Genomic DNA, 17384 nt, shown 5'->3' with positions numbered 1-17384 from the left:
TCATACCCATGACAGATGTCCAACAACCATAGTAACACCTCACACCATCCACAACATAAATGACCGCTGTGTGTCGTCCTTGACACCGCAGTAGAGAGCACATGGCGGAGGTACAGGTTCCTACTCACAGATAAGACATACCCTGCAATAAACCACACAGCGTTAAGAAGCAAGACTCCCCATGAGTACATGTCACACATACCCCTGCTGAATGTAGTCAGATAGGTAATATGCTATATGAGTCACACTCTGTAACTGTTTGACAGGAGCAGGTACCATCACATCACATGTGTCACAAGGGTCTGGGTAGCAGAACAGTATGCTGCTGTAGTCCCAGGGGCAATAGCATATTGTATTGTATTGTATTGTATTGTATTGTATTGTATTGTATTGTATTGGTATGTAGAGGTGCCTCCTTTGTGGAGTGGAACCACTGCTGCTGTACGCCAGTGTACAGGTACATATCCTGTAGTCAGGCTAATGTTACATAGCACTTCTATATGCGGGTTTAGCTCCTCTTGGAGTTCATGTAGCATGCAACCGGGGATACCATCAGGTCCCATTGATGCTGTGTTTTTTGCTTTTCTGAGGGCGGCTCTCACCTGGACATCTGTAATGACAGGGAGGTTACATTCAGCTGGGATAAGTATGTCTTCATTTGGGGGAGAGGGAGGGCAGAATATTGCACTGAACCTGTCTGCCACAATGTTGCCAATATCTGTGGGTTCAGTGAATTATTTGTTGTTGTGTACTAACTATGAGCATATTGGAGGGTTTCTGACCAGGTTTCTAACATAACTGAAGAAGGCCTTGTGGTTATCTGTAGTGTCCCTGGTGATTTCCCTCTCAAAGTTGCCCATGGATGTTTGTATGAGAGAACATAGCTCTTTACTAGTGCTGATCAGACATGCCTTCCCTTTATGGAATTATGCTCTGTCTTGCAGTAGCTTCCATCTTTTGTTATACAATCTGTTTATGGCTGGGGTCCACCAGACAGGATTCTTTCCCTTTGTGGAGAGTGTCTTGGTCTTATATGGGATTGCATGATCCATGCATTCTCGGAGATGTCCGTAGAAATCACTTGTGAAGGAGTCAGCATTGTGGGTTGTGGCTTGCACTGGCCCAGTGGGCTTAAAGGATACCATCTCAGTCTTAAGTGTAAAGTTTGCATTTGGAATGTTATTCACTGTAGTCGTTTGTGCTGGTGGTGGAAGTGGGATATGTATATCCAGGGCGATTAGTTTGTGATCAGATCACAGTAGTTGATGATGTTCCCCATACAGTACCTCGATACAAACCCCCAGAGTGAGGAGGTGCTTTGGACCTGAATCAGTGTGCTGACTGCTGGGGTTTGGTAGTATGTCATATGGAGTGTGCCAGGTACTGTTGCACAGTTGTTGGCTGAGCACTGATACCTGGCCATTTACATGTGTATCCACCAATAGACAGACAGATGCTATATATGGGAGATATGTTGTATCACAACAGTCGAGTAGCATGTGTAGTATGTGTGCCAAATTCTGCTGACATATTTTGCTGATATCATTTTCTTTTCTTTTTCGGGACCATGGTTCACCAGCGCAATCCGGCATACTCTGCAGCCGAGGATGAGGAAATACACCAGAGCCTGGTGCGGGATTTTGCAATAGTCTTTTCCCGCACCAGCCAGAATCAGCAGGAGATGGCTGCACTGTGGCAAGTCCTGGTCCATCGGGTAAATGACATAGGCACGCATAATAGGACATATGAGCACGTACGACATCATTGCAGTGATTTAATCAGAAATGTCCATCAGCAAGGCCGGATATCCACAGGCAACAGGTTGCCACAGGTGGTGGGGTGGCTACACATCCCCCACTCACCAGACTGGAGGGACTACTCCTAAGTGTTGTGGCTCCAGCCCACCAACAACAACAACAGCAGCAGACCTGCATTATGATGGAGGCTGGAGCCACACAGCACCATGACTACGAGCGTGCAGGTAATATGCCATATGTATAGTTGACTGTTGTGTACACTGGTAGTTAATGCATGTGTGTGGTGTGTCCTTGGTTTGTAGCTGTCATCATAGTATTTAATGTGCAAGTGTGATATTCTCAGTATCAGCAGCTGACCTGTGAAAGGCAACTGTTGTACTACTGACCTGTATCATACTCAGTAACAATGGCACAGTTGTGCCCACTGACATTAATTTCCTCACTTCTGCAGGTCCCTCCGGTGTAACAGCAATGCAGCATATCCATGCTGGTGAGTGTGTATTAACAATACCTTTAATAGTCTTGATAGTAATAGTAATATTAGGCTCAATCAGTAGTGCTCTGTGTATGCATGCAGGTGTGTCTGTGTCTGTGTGTTGATATCTCGCATACTGAGTAGTGTGCAAGTGTGCAAGTGTGCAAGTGTGCATGTGTGCATGTGTGCATCTGTGTGCATGTGTGCACCTGTGTGCATGTGTGAACCTGTGTGTGTGTGCATGTGTGCATGTGCGTATGTGTGCATGTGCACATGTGCGCATGTGCGCATGTGTGCATGTGTGCATGTGTGCATGTGTGCATGTGTGCATCACTGGTAACATTGTGTAGACATTGCAAACTGTGTTTCCTGTTTCCCTCCCACAGGTTCTGGTGCTGCTCTGGTGTCATGCAGCAGGGAACCTGAATCAGGTGCCATGGGTAGTGATAATGATGATATCTGCGTAATGGCACAGGAAGGTGTGCCAGGGTCCGTCATGGGTCAGCCAATTGACAGTACACAGCTGTCAACCCCATCAATGCGCACAGTCATCCTGCCAATACATCCTTTGTCACCAATGTCCCTAGGTGATGGACAGAATACAGTGGGCATTGACCAGGGTAATGTGGCATCTGTGGCACATGCTTCCCCACACAGCAGTCATGGGCATGGCCCTGAGATGGTACCACACAGACAGATGTCCAGGGGTTCTCGTGGGAGCATCCATGGCGTACTGCCCCTGTCAGACATGCCCACAGAGGTCTTACAACCTCAGCTATATTTTGGGCTGTCATGCAGGCACAGTCACGTATGGAACGGTACACCAGACAGGGCCTGAGGGAGCTGACAGCATGTCGCACAGCCATGAGTGACAGTATGATTGACATTGCGGCTGCCATCCGTAATTTCACCGATGTCATAGACAGATGTTGTGGGGACATATTAGATCATTTCCACAACTACATGTCCATGAGCCAGGGCAATGGTGGACGGTTGAGGCGTCGACGTGGGCGTATGCCAGCAACAGCAGCAGCTGGCAGTCGTCGCAGACGACAATAGGGCCGCAGCTGCCCCCATAGTGCCAGCAGCAGCCCCAGCAATGCTGGGTCTGTGCTGTCATCAGACCGCCCCAGGAGACCACGTGCACGTGGCTCTTGACAGGCCCAACAGGGATCTGTGTCCAGTCAATGAACACCTGCTTCTGATGACAGTACCCAGTCTGGATTAGTACCGGATATGGTCCGTAGCACCCCTGCAAGGCACCGCGGCCAGAGACACTGATCTGTATGACCTGGCAGGTACAGTCTGTGGCTGTCCACAAACACCGGTATATGGCAGCCATGAGGTGGAACTGTGTGCATCCATACACACATGCGAATTGACAACACCTAGGGCTACCGCATACATGCACACACTGCATCAACATTGCCCCACCTTGTACTGCTGTCCCTCACCAACACACATACACATACATGTCAGTTGGTGGTATCAGTGGCAGACTCAGGCATACCAAGTTCACACCCTGTGCATATGATAAAACTGTGCCACCTCCTGCAATCTGTAACATCAGTGCAGGTACAGGTTAACATGTTGCTGATGCACAGGGTGACTACATAGACGTGTAGTAATAGTATCATGTTGTTAACAGTACAGTGTGCTGATATAATTGTGGGTATATCCCAGCATGCCTGATGCAGTAAGGGTATGATTGTCTTGTACTGTTTTCTACACCCATGGTAAGTACCATAGTGTATCATCTGTACATGTTTGCATACTGGTGGTAAGGATGTCAACAGAAGGCCACATACATAGGTAGCACAGGGGATAAGGTAATGAAAGTATTGATACGCAATGATGGACATGTAAACTGAAAGTGGCATGTTGCCCACACTGGACTTTGCAATGCGGATGTTTGAGGATGTTGATATGTGTGCAGTACTACACGACTGGTACAAGACACACAGGAGCACCCTAGCACTGCAAGCTCACACCTCATACCATGCTAGACAGCCCCAACACACAAAACTAACTTTCACAGGAGGGAGAGTCCCCATAAATGTCAGGGATACTGTGGTGGCAGGACAGGTAGCATACATCCTACTAAGTATGGAACCACTGAGTGAAGGCTCAGTGTCTGTTATTTGACATGTGTATTAGTGCAGGTATGAGCACCTGGGTTTCCGTCCGGTTATTGTACATCCTGATGGTACATGGTCTGTACACTTGTGTGCGCTGAGACTGGACCCTGGCCATCTGACCTGTGTATTTCCATGTACATGTGTTTAGTGCCTGCATATTTGCACTGTTACCTACTGGAAGTGGTACAGCTTGTTTGTTGTACAATGGACTACATGCAGCCCTGCTTACTGTAGCTTTGTTTGCATGCATGTTTGCTTGCAGTTACCCTGGAACACTGATTCCACCTGCAATGCAGATTTACGGAGCTTCTGCGGATTCCTAGTGACATCTGCATAGCTTACTATACGTATGTCCATGTCTCACTTGACAGAACATCACTGTTTGTCCTGTTCGCATGTACGTTGCCTGTGACACATTGCATATGACGACCTGGCATTTGACCACGTGAGCAGTCATATATGCCAGCGTTAACTAATCACAGGCACTACACCCTCACATACTCACCTTCTGTACCTTGTTCCCCATTGGCCCTATGTGCTGTTAATCACCATGGCAATCACAATACTATGGTAGCATGTGCAAAGGTCACTTGTCAGTCACCTCTATGGTACAGTTGTGGAATATGTGGGTCATGTGGCAATGTCACAGCTGCCACATGTACACAGTCAACCCTCTCCCCTACTCATGAACGTACAACACATATGTGAGATGCAACCACATAGCCAAACTGGGGACTAAGCACTCTGAACCCAGTACTGGCATAACCTGTCAGGTGGCATGAAATACTACAGTGACTACAATACCAGTCTGATGTAGACCTACACTGACAGCAATCCAAACACATGAACACACTGGGGCATTCTTGAAGCCTCAGAATAGCATCCTGCCTGAGCAGCAGACACCTCTGCAGCTGGCACACAGGCATACGTTAAGCTGGAACACAGCACGTGCAACACATAGCACACAAATCTTGTGTGCCAAACAGTCACAGCCTGTACGGCTAGACAACACACCTGCTACAGTTGTGTTAGATACCTTTATTGTTCGGTACAGTGAGGTCCTGCTCACCAGGCTGGACAAGGTGAAGGTCACAGTGATATGCCCGTGGGGCACTATGGTCCACCACATAACACAAGCATACAGGTCAGTCAGAGGCATGGACACATATGACTCAGTCATTGTCCGTGCCACTATGGCTGACCTGTGATGTACCTCCCTGGACTACATGATAGGGAACATAGAAGGGCTCTCTGAGCATGTGGCACAGGCTGGTATGACCCTGACCTTGGTTGGCATCATACCCTCACCAAGAATGCTGAAGTGTTACTGAATGCTGATGAATTACTGTAGCTACAACACCCTAGCTGAAAGGTTCCTAGCATGTAGTCACTGCATTGCTATGGAACAACTTGTTACCACTCCCACAACAGGTGAAAACATGCAGCAGCTGTTCATCAACAACATGTAGACTATATGCCCCAGACCAGATGTGTATCCCTCGCTGCTAGGATGATACCATATACAACTCACACTGTATATACACATACCACATGCAGCACCCGCACAGAAAACCACAGTCATAATGTTATCCAGTGCAAATACCATGTATTCACATGTGGCAGGCGTCAGACATGGGAACTATTGAAGGTCACAGGTATATATGTGTATTTGGCACACACATACATCAATATGTGTGCATTGCCATTACTGGTTTAATCGATGTCATGCATTATTGTGAACAACCCACACACATGGGCATTCTGTGTGACAAAAACATAAGTGGCATTTGTGGAATTCAAAGCCATAACTAACTGTGCTATGACAGTAGTGAGAGATGCAGTAGCAGAGCGTGCTATTTGCATTACTGGGAGATTTGACCTCTTCTGCTGTACTTGTAGGGGGCTGACATCATCTCTGTTTAGAGATTGGAATATGCAGCAGCTGGTGTGTTGTACTGGTTGCCAAAAGGGTCAGTTTTCTCACACATGTAATTGCACACACCCTACTTCCACCCCCCCCCCACACACACACTTGCAGGATTCAAACCCCTACCTAACAATGTTATGACACTAATACGAGATGCAGTAGCTGAGCGTGCTATTTGCATTACTGGGAGGTTTCTTTTCTCCGGCTGTACTTATAGGGTGCTGACATCATTAGTGTTTAGAAAGAGGAATGTGCATCATGAAGTGTGTTCTCTGAGTTACCAGGAGGGACATTTCTTTCATACAGAATTGCACACACACTAACCCCCTCCACACACACTGAGCATTTGCAGGATTCAAACCCCTATCTAACTATGTTATGATACTCGAGACGGACGCATTAGCAGAGCGCGCTATTCGCATTACTGGGAGGTTTCCCTTCTCCTGCTGTACTTATAGGGTGCTGACATCATCAGTGTTTAGAAAGGGGAATGTGCATCCTGTAGTGTGTTCTCCTAGTTGCCAAAAGGGACATTTCTCTCACACAGAATTGCACACACACTAACCCCCCTCACCCAAACACATACACTGAGCATTTGCAGGATTCAAACCCCTACCTAACTATGTTATGACACTCAAGTTGGACACATTAGCAGAGCTCGCTATTCACATTACTGGGAGGTTTCCCTTCTCCGGCTGTACTTATAGGGTGCTGACATCATCAGTGTTTAGAAAGGGGAATGTGCATCCTGTAGTGTGTTCTCCTAGTTGCCAAAAGGGACATTTCTCTCACACAGAATTGGACACACACTAACCCCCCTTACCCAAACACACACACTGAGCATTTGCAGGATTCAAACCCCTATCTAACTATGTTATGACACTTGAGATGGACACATTAGCAGAGCATGCTATTCACATTACTGGGAGGTTTCCCTTCTCCTGCTGTACTTATAGGGTGCTGACATCATCAATGTTTAGAAAGGGGAATGTGCATCCTGTAGTGTGTTCTCCTAGTTGCCAAAAGGGACATTTCTCTCACACAGAGAATTGCACACACACCAACCCCGCTCACCCACACACACACACAGAGCATTTGCAGGATTCAAACCCCTACCTAACTATATTATGACACTTGAGGGAGACGCATTAGCAGAGCACACTATCCGAATTACTGGGCATCTGTTCTGCACCTGCAGTATTTATAGGGTGCTGACATCATTATTTATACAGAGGTATGTACTTCTATTACTACCTGTCAGGTGGGGGATAGCATATATATGCATTTGCAGCCACCTACTTCAGGGTCAGATGTGCACATCAGCACTGGCAGGTTATGTTTTATACCATGCTTCGTGACCACAGGACCTGTAACACACAACACAACCAGTTCAGACCACTCTCCTACATCCAGGACACACACTTTGCTTCCCTGGGAACAGTGCCAAGATATGAAGGTGTTCACATACACCATTCCAGTTGTTAACATCAGGTACAGGTATATTGTGTGTGGGAACTACTCAGGCCTCTACAACATTACCCTACAGCCACTACAATTTGTGAGTCCATGTGCTATGGCAGGACCACTCACCACAGCCACAAGGGGGAATACATATTGCACCTGACCATCTGCAACATGGGTACTCACTGTTCCACACCAGAGGTAGACCACCATTGTTGATATCTGACCATACCCACCTTTCCCTGGACATCCATATCCCATCCCCACCCCCAGGCAAGGTTATCAAAAGCAGACTTTGCACTTGTGAAGACTGGGGTGGAAGACTTCAAAGGACCCATGCTGGGGGAGTATACAGGCCACTCTGCATAATCCTTGACAATTGCATTCTGTGAGCATGTGGAAGGTTTGCATTGATCATGCTATCCCAAATATACCCATGACTCCTCCACAACAGGACACCTGTCAGGTGTACACCAGCCATATATGAGCTGTCCAACAGACGGAGTGAGCTAATACATTGCAGAGCAATAGCCCACAGAGGGAGGACATCTCTGAACAGTACTGGCACGACACTTCAATCCCTCATAATCATCACGACAAAGTGTTGACAGTGAAATTGTCCAGACACTGCAGATAAGGCTCCCCTCAGTCTGTTATTGACACCCACTTACTGTTAGAGGTCCTCACCAACCCTCTTCCAGCAAACACCAGCCACATGGATGTGGCATAGCAAATTCAACCCCTGGGATCTCCACTGTGTCCCTGCTTGACGGAGGCACAGCACACTAGCCTCAAACGGTGCCTTATGTGACCTACTTTACAGTGGCACAGTAGCCTACTGTACTGGGGAGGCAGATGCCAAGCACACTCTGGCTAAGCTTTCATTCCCTAGGGCAAACAGCCTAGTATTGACCTCTACACCCATATGTTTAATTGTCAGATGCACAGTATTTGTTGCTGATTAACTGTTTGCAGGTCTTTATTGCCATAGCATTCCCTGTTTCTATGAACAACTTGTGTATCTGTGGAAGATGTTTGAATATGAGAGGGATCCACTATATCACTTATGTCTCTGTAGTCATTTAACTGTGTGCACTGGGCAGATTGCGGTAATGTGGTTGGTTCCTGGAATAACACGTACAAATGCCAGATATGTGTAGCTAACTGCTAAACTGAGATATGGCCTAAGTGTGTGAGCATGCCCAGTTCAGGCTTTCCATGGCATGTTGTATGACATATGTCTCATTTATCAAAGTGTGCGAGCATGCCCAGTGTGAGCTTTCCATATGTTGAAATCTGCAGTCCACCACATTTGTGGATGAGTGTGAACTTCAACAATATCTCACGTTTATGGTTGTGTGTTGGGTGTCATGTTGTGTACTTACTGGCCAACTGCTTTGTGTCTGAACACAACAGGGATTATACTGTGCCTGCAGGGTTTGCATGGGATACTTTGCATACAGTTGTCAACATCCTTTCATACTGACCAAATACTGTAGTACCGTATAGTGTACTGGTTCAGTACTTTCACTGTGGTGGACAGTATCCTGGGCTTTAGTCCTATCACTGCTTTAAATTTTCATAGTGAGCACAACAGACTGGTTAGGGGCCAGTTGTGCACATATGACCATGTTGCATTATGTTCAGATATGGACTACTTAAACCAGCCTTGTCCAACATTGGTAGTGTATTCCACAACATAGGTGGACATTGGCAAACACTAGTGATGTGCCCTAGGCCATTTCTAATGCTAGTCAGAGAGTGTGTTTGTCCTTCGACACACATTGTAACTGGAGTTTGCCATGACATATGTCATGGTTAGTATACTGTGCCTCCGTCTACCCGTGACATAACAGTGATACCCAGGGTAAACCTACCATCTCCCATCCACTCATCAAGATTCCTCTTGAGGAGAGTCGATGAGTGACTCTCTGGCTAACCTGTACTGGGAGTTTACTCAAGAGTGGGGGTGGCTTCTGTGTTATGGATCAATCAGTACAGCATGTCCTATGTATGTCAGTGCTGGGGTTCAGGTCTCTCATGTGCATAGCTCACTGCCATTCAGATTGTACAAGGTGCAGCATGTTCATTGATTCCAGCTTGGACATGGCTTTCTACATCAGGCACAGCTTGCATCTGGGTGGGCAGTATGGCACTGTGTGGAGCTGCAGTTTGTTTAATCAGGCAACACATGGCATCTGTTTGAGCTCTTTGATACTCCTGGTGAGGTACTTTTGGGGTCTTTCCAGTTGATGTAGGTGTCTGCTGAGGTACATCCCACAGGGGCCATTGTACTCAATTGTGAGGCTGATGAAGGATGACTGCAGAGCCACAATGACCTCCCCTGAGCTAGATCTGACTACCTTCATGATTAGGTGGGTAAATGGTATGTTTCTGTAACCACTACAGCCACATGCTTGTCCAATGCAAGATATCTACCAACTTGTATCCCCAGGTCTCTTATTACATCTTAAGTACTTAATGGGTTAACACCTATGTGGTAATTGGTGGGCAATTACTGTATATCCACAGGGGTTGACTATACACTTTCTGCAATTAGCTTGCTGACATGGCTATGGCACCAGTTGTCTGTTTCTATGTGGCCCTTTTGTGGGATGCTTGTGTCAGCTGGAGGGTCAGATATGGTGGCCAGTTTGTAGTCTTCTGCAAACTTGTTCAGACACAGTCCTTCCATGTTGGCCTGTACCTATGGGACATATATACCAAACAAGGGAGGTCCCAGGACCGAGCCTTGTGGGATGCCAGTTGTATCTGGTTTGTAGTCTGACATGGCTGCAGCATTTCTGACCATGTCAGTTCTGTCCTTGGTCTGGTTTGCAACCCCTCTACTGACATAGGGGTTTATATTTAAGCTGGTGAGCTTATCTATAATGAACACGTGGGGTATTGTATGGAAGCCTTTTGCAAGGTCCAGCTAGGCTGTGTGGACCACATTCCCTCATCAATGGCCTTAATGACTGTTTCAAATGAGTCAAACATGTTTAAGGGGCAGGATCTGCACTTAAGAAAGCCACACTGGGTAGGGTCCAGTGTCAGTAGGTCCGCGATATCTTTATGTCTGAGGTACATGCTGATCCTTTCCATAGCTTTGCAGACCAAGCTTGTCAGGATTCTGGGGTGGTAGTTTGCAGTATCCATTCAGGCAACACCTTTGTGGAGAAGGACCACTGTTGTTGTACACTGCTCTTTGGGTACATATCCTGTGGTAAGGCTGACATTGAGCAGTAGTGTTATTTGGCATTCCATTCTTCTTGGAGTCCATGTTGGACTCAGCCCAGGACACCATCTCGTACCATTGATGCTGTGTGTTTTGCTTTGTAGATGCTGGCTGTTATCTCAGCATCTGCATTGTCAGGGGGCCAGCACTCTGCTGGGATAGATATTTGGCATTTGGGGGGGGGGGTTTCACTGCACCTGTCAGGTTGGATGTTGGCAATGTGTGTGTGTTTGGTATATTGTTTGTAATATTTGAGTGATTCAGAGCATATCTGTGAATTCCCAACAAGGTTCCTACTATCAGTTAAAAAAGCCTTGTGATTATCCTTAGTGTCCTGTACAATTTGTATCTTCATAGGTTCATAGGTTCATACTAGGCTATCCGCCCTAGGGCATTTATAAGCCTAGCCAGAGTGTGTGTGGCTTTCGCCACCCCTTGCTATGTGAATATTATGTCCATTTAGGATTTACTTTACTGTGCCTCTGTCTGGACGTGACACAGTGAAGACCCCCAGTGTACATCTACGATCACCCATCCACTTGGCAAGATTCCTGTTGAAGAGAGTCAGTGAGGGGCTCTGCCTAACATGGAGTGGGATTCCGTTCCAGGGTGTAGGGAGCCTCTGGGTTATATATCTGTCCCTCCAGCGCATCCTATTTCATTATGTGTTGAGGTTGACATCTCTCTCTCTCACAGCTTTGAAGGATTTGGGTTTTCTGGGGTGGAGCATGTCCATTAATCCTGTGTTGGACATGGCCTTGTACAACAGGCATACAACGCCTCTGCGTAGGCAGTATGTGACTGCATACAGCTGGGGTGTCTACAGCCAGGCAGCATATGACATATATTTGAGACCCTTTATCCTCTTGGTGAGGTACCTTTGAGGTCTTTCTAACTGCTGCAGGTGTCGGGTAAGGTACATCCCAAATGAGGCATTGTACTAAATTATGGGCCTGATAAGAGAACAGTATAGGGGCACAATGACCTCTGTTGACGTAGATGTGAATCCTTTCATGATAAGGTGGTCAAATTAGAAGGTCTTCCTAGCCACGTTGGCAATGTGAGTGTCACATGACAGGTTACTGTCCACTTGTGTCCCTAGGTCCCTGATTACTCCTTCCATACGTAATGGATTACCACCTATGTGGTAATTTGTGAGTACCTTGTTTGGTATTTGGTGAGACATTCATACTGTCCAGTGTCTTCAGGAAGGCTGAGTGAGGTTCCTGTGTGTGAGGGTGTGGTCTGTAGCATGCTACAGACTGTACAGCAGTTTTGCCTACGGTTAGTTGCACATGGGTGGTCTCTGATGCTTCGTGCATTGTCAGTTACCTGGACGTGTGGGTATCTTTGCTGAATATGGATACTCCCCCTCCTTTTATGGTTTGGTCCAGGTTTTGTGGCCATAACGCATGATATGAGGTATAACCTGCTAGTGCTGGTGTGCTCTCAGGAGCCTTGCTGCAGGTTTCTGTCACTGCACGGACATCGATGTTCCCCATACTGGGGAGGGCCTCGGGAGCATGCATGTTGAGGTTTAGACGTCTGGCATTGGGCAGCATTACTCTTATGTTTCTTTCCACTTATGTTTTCTAGGGAGGTGGGTTAGTCTTTTCAGCCTTGCCTACAAAAGGCTCTATGGAGGTGGCAAGAGCCTTAGCCAATATCCAGACGCCCAGGGGTAACAGGTGCAAGCCATCCCTGGCAAAGCAGCGTGGCTTGTCAAGCATGACATCCCAAGCAGACAGACATTGGATCCCCTTGGAATGATACCAGTAATTGTGCCACTTGTTAAAGCTGATCATTCTGTGTTTGTACTGTGGCATCATTCTTGGTGAGGGTAGGATGCTGCACAAGGTCAGTGTCATACCGGCCTGGACTACATAATCGGAGAGCTCATCTATGTCTCTTTTCATGTAGTCCGGGGAGGTACGTCTCAGGTCATTCACACCAGCATGGACAATGACTGCATCATATTTGTACTTGCTTTGGGGTGACCTGTGTACTTGTGTAATGTGGTGTATTGTAGCAGCCTACAGGCAGCTTACTCTACCCTTTCCCTTGTTCAGTCTGGTGAGCGGGACAGCAGTGTGTTTGACTATGGAGTCACCTATTACAACTGTATCAGGCATGTTGTTTCTCCTTCTGGCCTGTGACTGTTTGGCACACCAGCTTTGTGTACTATGTGTTGCATGTGCTATGTTTGGAGGTAGTGTTTGCTTGGGTGTCTGCTTTGGAGGCCTCTGTTGATGTGGTGTGTTTGTAATTAGAGCATCCGGGAATGTTTTTCTGTGTTTATGTCTTTGGTTTGCAGTTGTGATAGGTCTATGTGAGACTGGGTTTGTGGTGTGTGTGGTTACCTTCTCCTCCTGACTAGTTTTGTCAGTACTGAGTTGAGAGAGCTCAGCCTCCGGTTTGGATAAATGGTTGCATCTCTCACATATATTTGTATTTCTTGGGGGGAGGAGAGGGTTGTCTGTGTACATGGGGCAGGTGTAACATTTCCTCAAGATTCACAGATTCAACTTGTTGTAGCTGGCCTTAGTGGATTGTATGAGTGGACATATTTTATTGCCATAATACTGATCAGAGATTACTTCCCTTTTTATGTTTGCTCTATCATGTAGTAGCTTCCTCATTCTCTTGGATGGTTTGGTAATGGCTGGGGTCCACCATGCCAGATGCCTGCATGTATGGCATTGTGTCTTGGTTTTATTTGGGATTGCATAATCCATGCATTCCTGGCAGTGTTCATGGAATGCCTGTATAACGGGTTCTGAGGTGTGGCCCATATTTTGCACATGCACAGGGCCTTTAATGGATTCCACATCAGTTTGGAGGAGTGCAACATTTGCTTTACACATGTTTTTCACTGTGGTTTTCTGGCCAGGGACTGTGATCAGGATGTGTATATCCGGTGTGATTACTCTATTGTCTGATCTTACCAGTGAGGGATACACTTCTCATCTTGCCATCCAGTACCCATGTTGCTGATTATCACATCCAGTATGCTTACCCCTCTTGTGGGAGTGGTACGTTGTTCCTGAGCATTTTGGTTTATGGATTCTAGGAACCTTTGTCCTAGGGTGTTGGAGCTAGAATAATGCTCCCAGTCTATGTTTGGGTATTTTCAGTCACCCAATATAATGTGGTTTGGAGAACTTGATATATTCATGTATTCCAACATAGGCCAAGTGCAGTTCCTGGTATTAGGACGGTAGTCTGTAGCAGGCTATAAACTGGGAGGCAGTTTTAGCCACTGTTACTTGACCATGGCTAGTCCATGCTGCTTCTTGTTGTGGTACCAACATGGGGGTGTGGTTATCCTTGACAATTATTGCTAGTCACCCTCCTTTTGTAGCTTGTTCCATGTTTTGGGGCTGTACAGCACAGTATGAGGTGTAACCTGGTAGTGTTAGGGTGCTGTTGTGAGCCTTGACCCAGTTTTCTGTTACAGAACAGATATCAACATTCTCCATGCTGGGGGAGTTTAGACTGCATGCATCTTGCTGTTTAGACTTCTGGCATTGGGTAGCATTACATCTAGGTTCTTATCCCTTGTGATACCTATGGAGGTGGGTTTGTGTTTTGAGCCTTACCTATTCAAGGCACGCTGCGGGTAACAACAGCCTTTGCCAGTATCCATAAGGCCAGGACTGATAGGTGCATGCCACCCCTAGCAGGTGGAGCATCATGTCGTGCTCAGCATGTCATCCCAGGCTGGCACACATTGGATCCCCTTTGACTAATAGCAATACTTCAGCCAATTATTGCAATTGATCATCTCATCTTCATATTGTGGCATCATGCTTGGTGAGGGTAGGATGTTAGTCAGGGTCATCAAGTTTGCATATACTACATGGTGTTACATTGCTTAACACATGGCAATCATGCCTCAGGTGGTGCTGCAGGGCTGCCTATGTTGGATGCACATACTACACTCCCTGTACATGTTTGAAAGCAGGTTGTGTCAACTTAGGCTTCCCTTTTACTATATGTGTGAGTCAAAGAGAGGTATAATTTCCAGGGTCCCTACTGAGCCAGTGTATGTGCTATGCATTGCCGCTTTGCCAAGGCATACTGGGCACGCCTCTTTCTGCCTACTGGGGCAGGCTCAGGTTGTTCCTCCTCTGAGTCACGCTCTGCCTGTGATTGACTTGGCAATGGTGGGGGGCTGTTTGGCCCAGCCCTGTGGTGATCCTGCTGCAGCTGTTTTCGCAGAATCATATTATGTAGCATAGCACATACCATGACAATTTGGGTACATGTAGTTGGTGAGTACTGCAAGGCTCCACCAGATGTATCCAGGCACTGGAACCGTGACTTGAGCAGCCCAAACACACGCTCGATTACATTTCGTGTTTGTGCGTGTGCCTCATTATGGCGTTCCTGTTCAGGTGTGTGTGCATTTCTGATGGGTGTCATCAGCCATGGCTCCAGTGCATATCCAGCATCCCCTACTAAGTGACCATGTGGGATGTCCCCACTGGCAAATGTCTGGTACAGCTGCGTCAGATGCCAGATATGGGAATCATGGTAGCTACTACCTCAGGGTATTCCGCTATTTGCTGGAAGAGGCGCATATTGCTGGCCAATACCTCACGGGCATTGGGGAAATATACATGATCACCGACATGTGCTGACATGGCATCCAGGAACTGGTGCAGTACCCTGGAGGCTGATGCCTGTGATATCCACATCATATCACCAGTTGGTCTCTGGAAGGTACCTGTTGCTAGTATTCTTAGGCCAACACATACCTTGGTTTCCACTGGGATGGGTTCCCCTCTGTTGGTTCTGTGTGTGAGGTGTGGCCTGCACAGCTCAACAATTTGCTGCAGGAGGTCTCTGTCCACTCTATAGCGCTCCACTATCTCCAGCTCATGTAACCCCTGGTAGGTTACCCTGGGCCTGTACACTCTTCTCCGTCTCCTCACTGTGGGTTGTCTGGCAGCATTTGCATTGTCACCACCCCCAGCAAGTCGCCTATGTCTCCTTATGACAGCTATGGCAGCCCCTAGCATTTCTGCTCTGAGTGAAGCTTTTTCAGTTTTCACTTCTAATAGCTTACTCCTGTCTTGCAGTGTCTCTTGAGAGAAACATCCTGCACTGCTGTTTGCAGAGTTTTAAGTGCTGGGCTGGGCTAGTATTCTGCCTTTGTAATTGCCTGCTTCTAATTGTTTTCACCTGCTAGCTCCAGCAGTATTCTCTGCTGACTTCCTACTATTTCTGTTGCTTTCTTTTTCCTTTCTGTTTCCTCAGGGGGGCGCAACGTGCATACCAGCGGAAACACGCTCACAGTGGCTTACATGCGCACTCACATGCTTACACAGTTTAGAATCTACTTATTCGGGTTAAAACACGCGCACACCAGCGCAAACAGTCTTACAAGTCTGCCAACAGGCTCCCACATGCTCAGTCTGCCTTACACGTGTGCACACATCCCTACTCGTGCCTCCTGGCGTGCACACGTGTGCATGCACGCCCAGCAAGAAACTTTGGTGTTGGCTACAGTGTACACCTTCCATTTCTTGACTTTCCCATGCTTATCTTGTGGCACTCCTCTTTCCATGATATGTGTCTGACATCTGTCACGTAACACTGTCCTCCAATGAACTGCATTTCCTTCTGCCATTCCCCCCTGTGATGTCACCTATCTCCTATTCTGTTCCTCCTCCTTATGTAACTCTTACACTACTCGGAATGTGCTCATTTGCTATGTGACAGTGGGATTCAGTATCCTAACACTCATTTACATAAGATTGCCTACTAATGCTTAGTTACATGTCTTAGACTCAGCTTCCCCCCTTAGCAACCACTAAACGGTGGCCATGTTGTTTTTGGTCTGCTGGTCCCTGCATTGTAAATCCATGTATTGCATAAAACCCACATTTGTGGGTTTATAACCTTCGTTTTTATGTTTTATATAGCGCAGCCCATTTGCGCGGGGCTGCGCTGCGTTTAAACAACTTTTTTATCATATTTGCATTGGGGTACCTTGCCAATGGCCACATATTTGGCCATTGGCATGCTGCCTGACACATATGCACCCTTTATTTGGAGCTGACATGGCTCCATTGTGTTATTTGCAGAAACATACTCAGTTGTCAACTGAGTACATTTCTGCAGCTAACACGACTCTTACACGGGCTGGTTTCAGCTTCGTGGATCGCTAATCTACCTCATTTGCATGCCTTTTGGCTGCAAGTGAGGTGATTAGCATATCCACGCCCAGTCCGTGTAAGAGACGTTTTAGCTGGTCTCTTACACGGAATTTCGGGCTGTTCCTGGATCGCGAGGGCTGCATGGAGTCTTACACTACTCTTAGACTCCGTGCAAGCCTTCGTGAATCCTGCCCTTAATTTACACTTTGGGAACATATTTAACA

This window comes from Protopterus annectens, chromosome 2.part1 (genome assembly GCF_019279795.1).
Source record: "Protopterus annectens isolate FY-2018-M chromosome 2.part1, PAN1.0, whole genome shotgun sequence".
In the NCBI taxonomy this organism is placed as follows: Eukaryota; Metazoa; Chordata; order Ceratodontiformes; family Protopteridae; genus Protopterus; species Protopterus annectens.
This window is presented reverse-complemented; position numbering follows the sequence as displayed.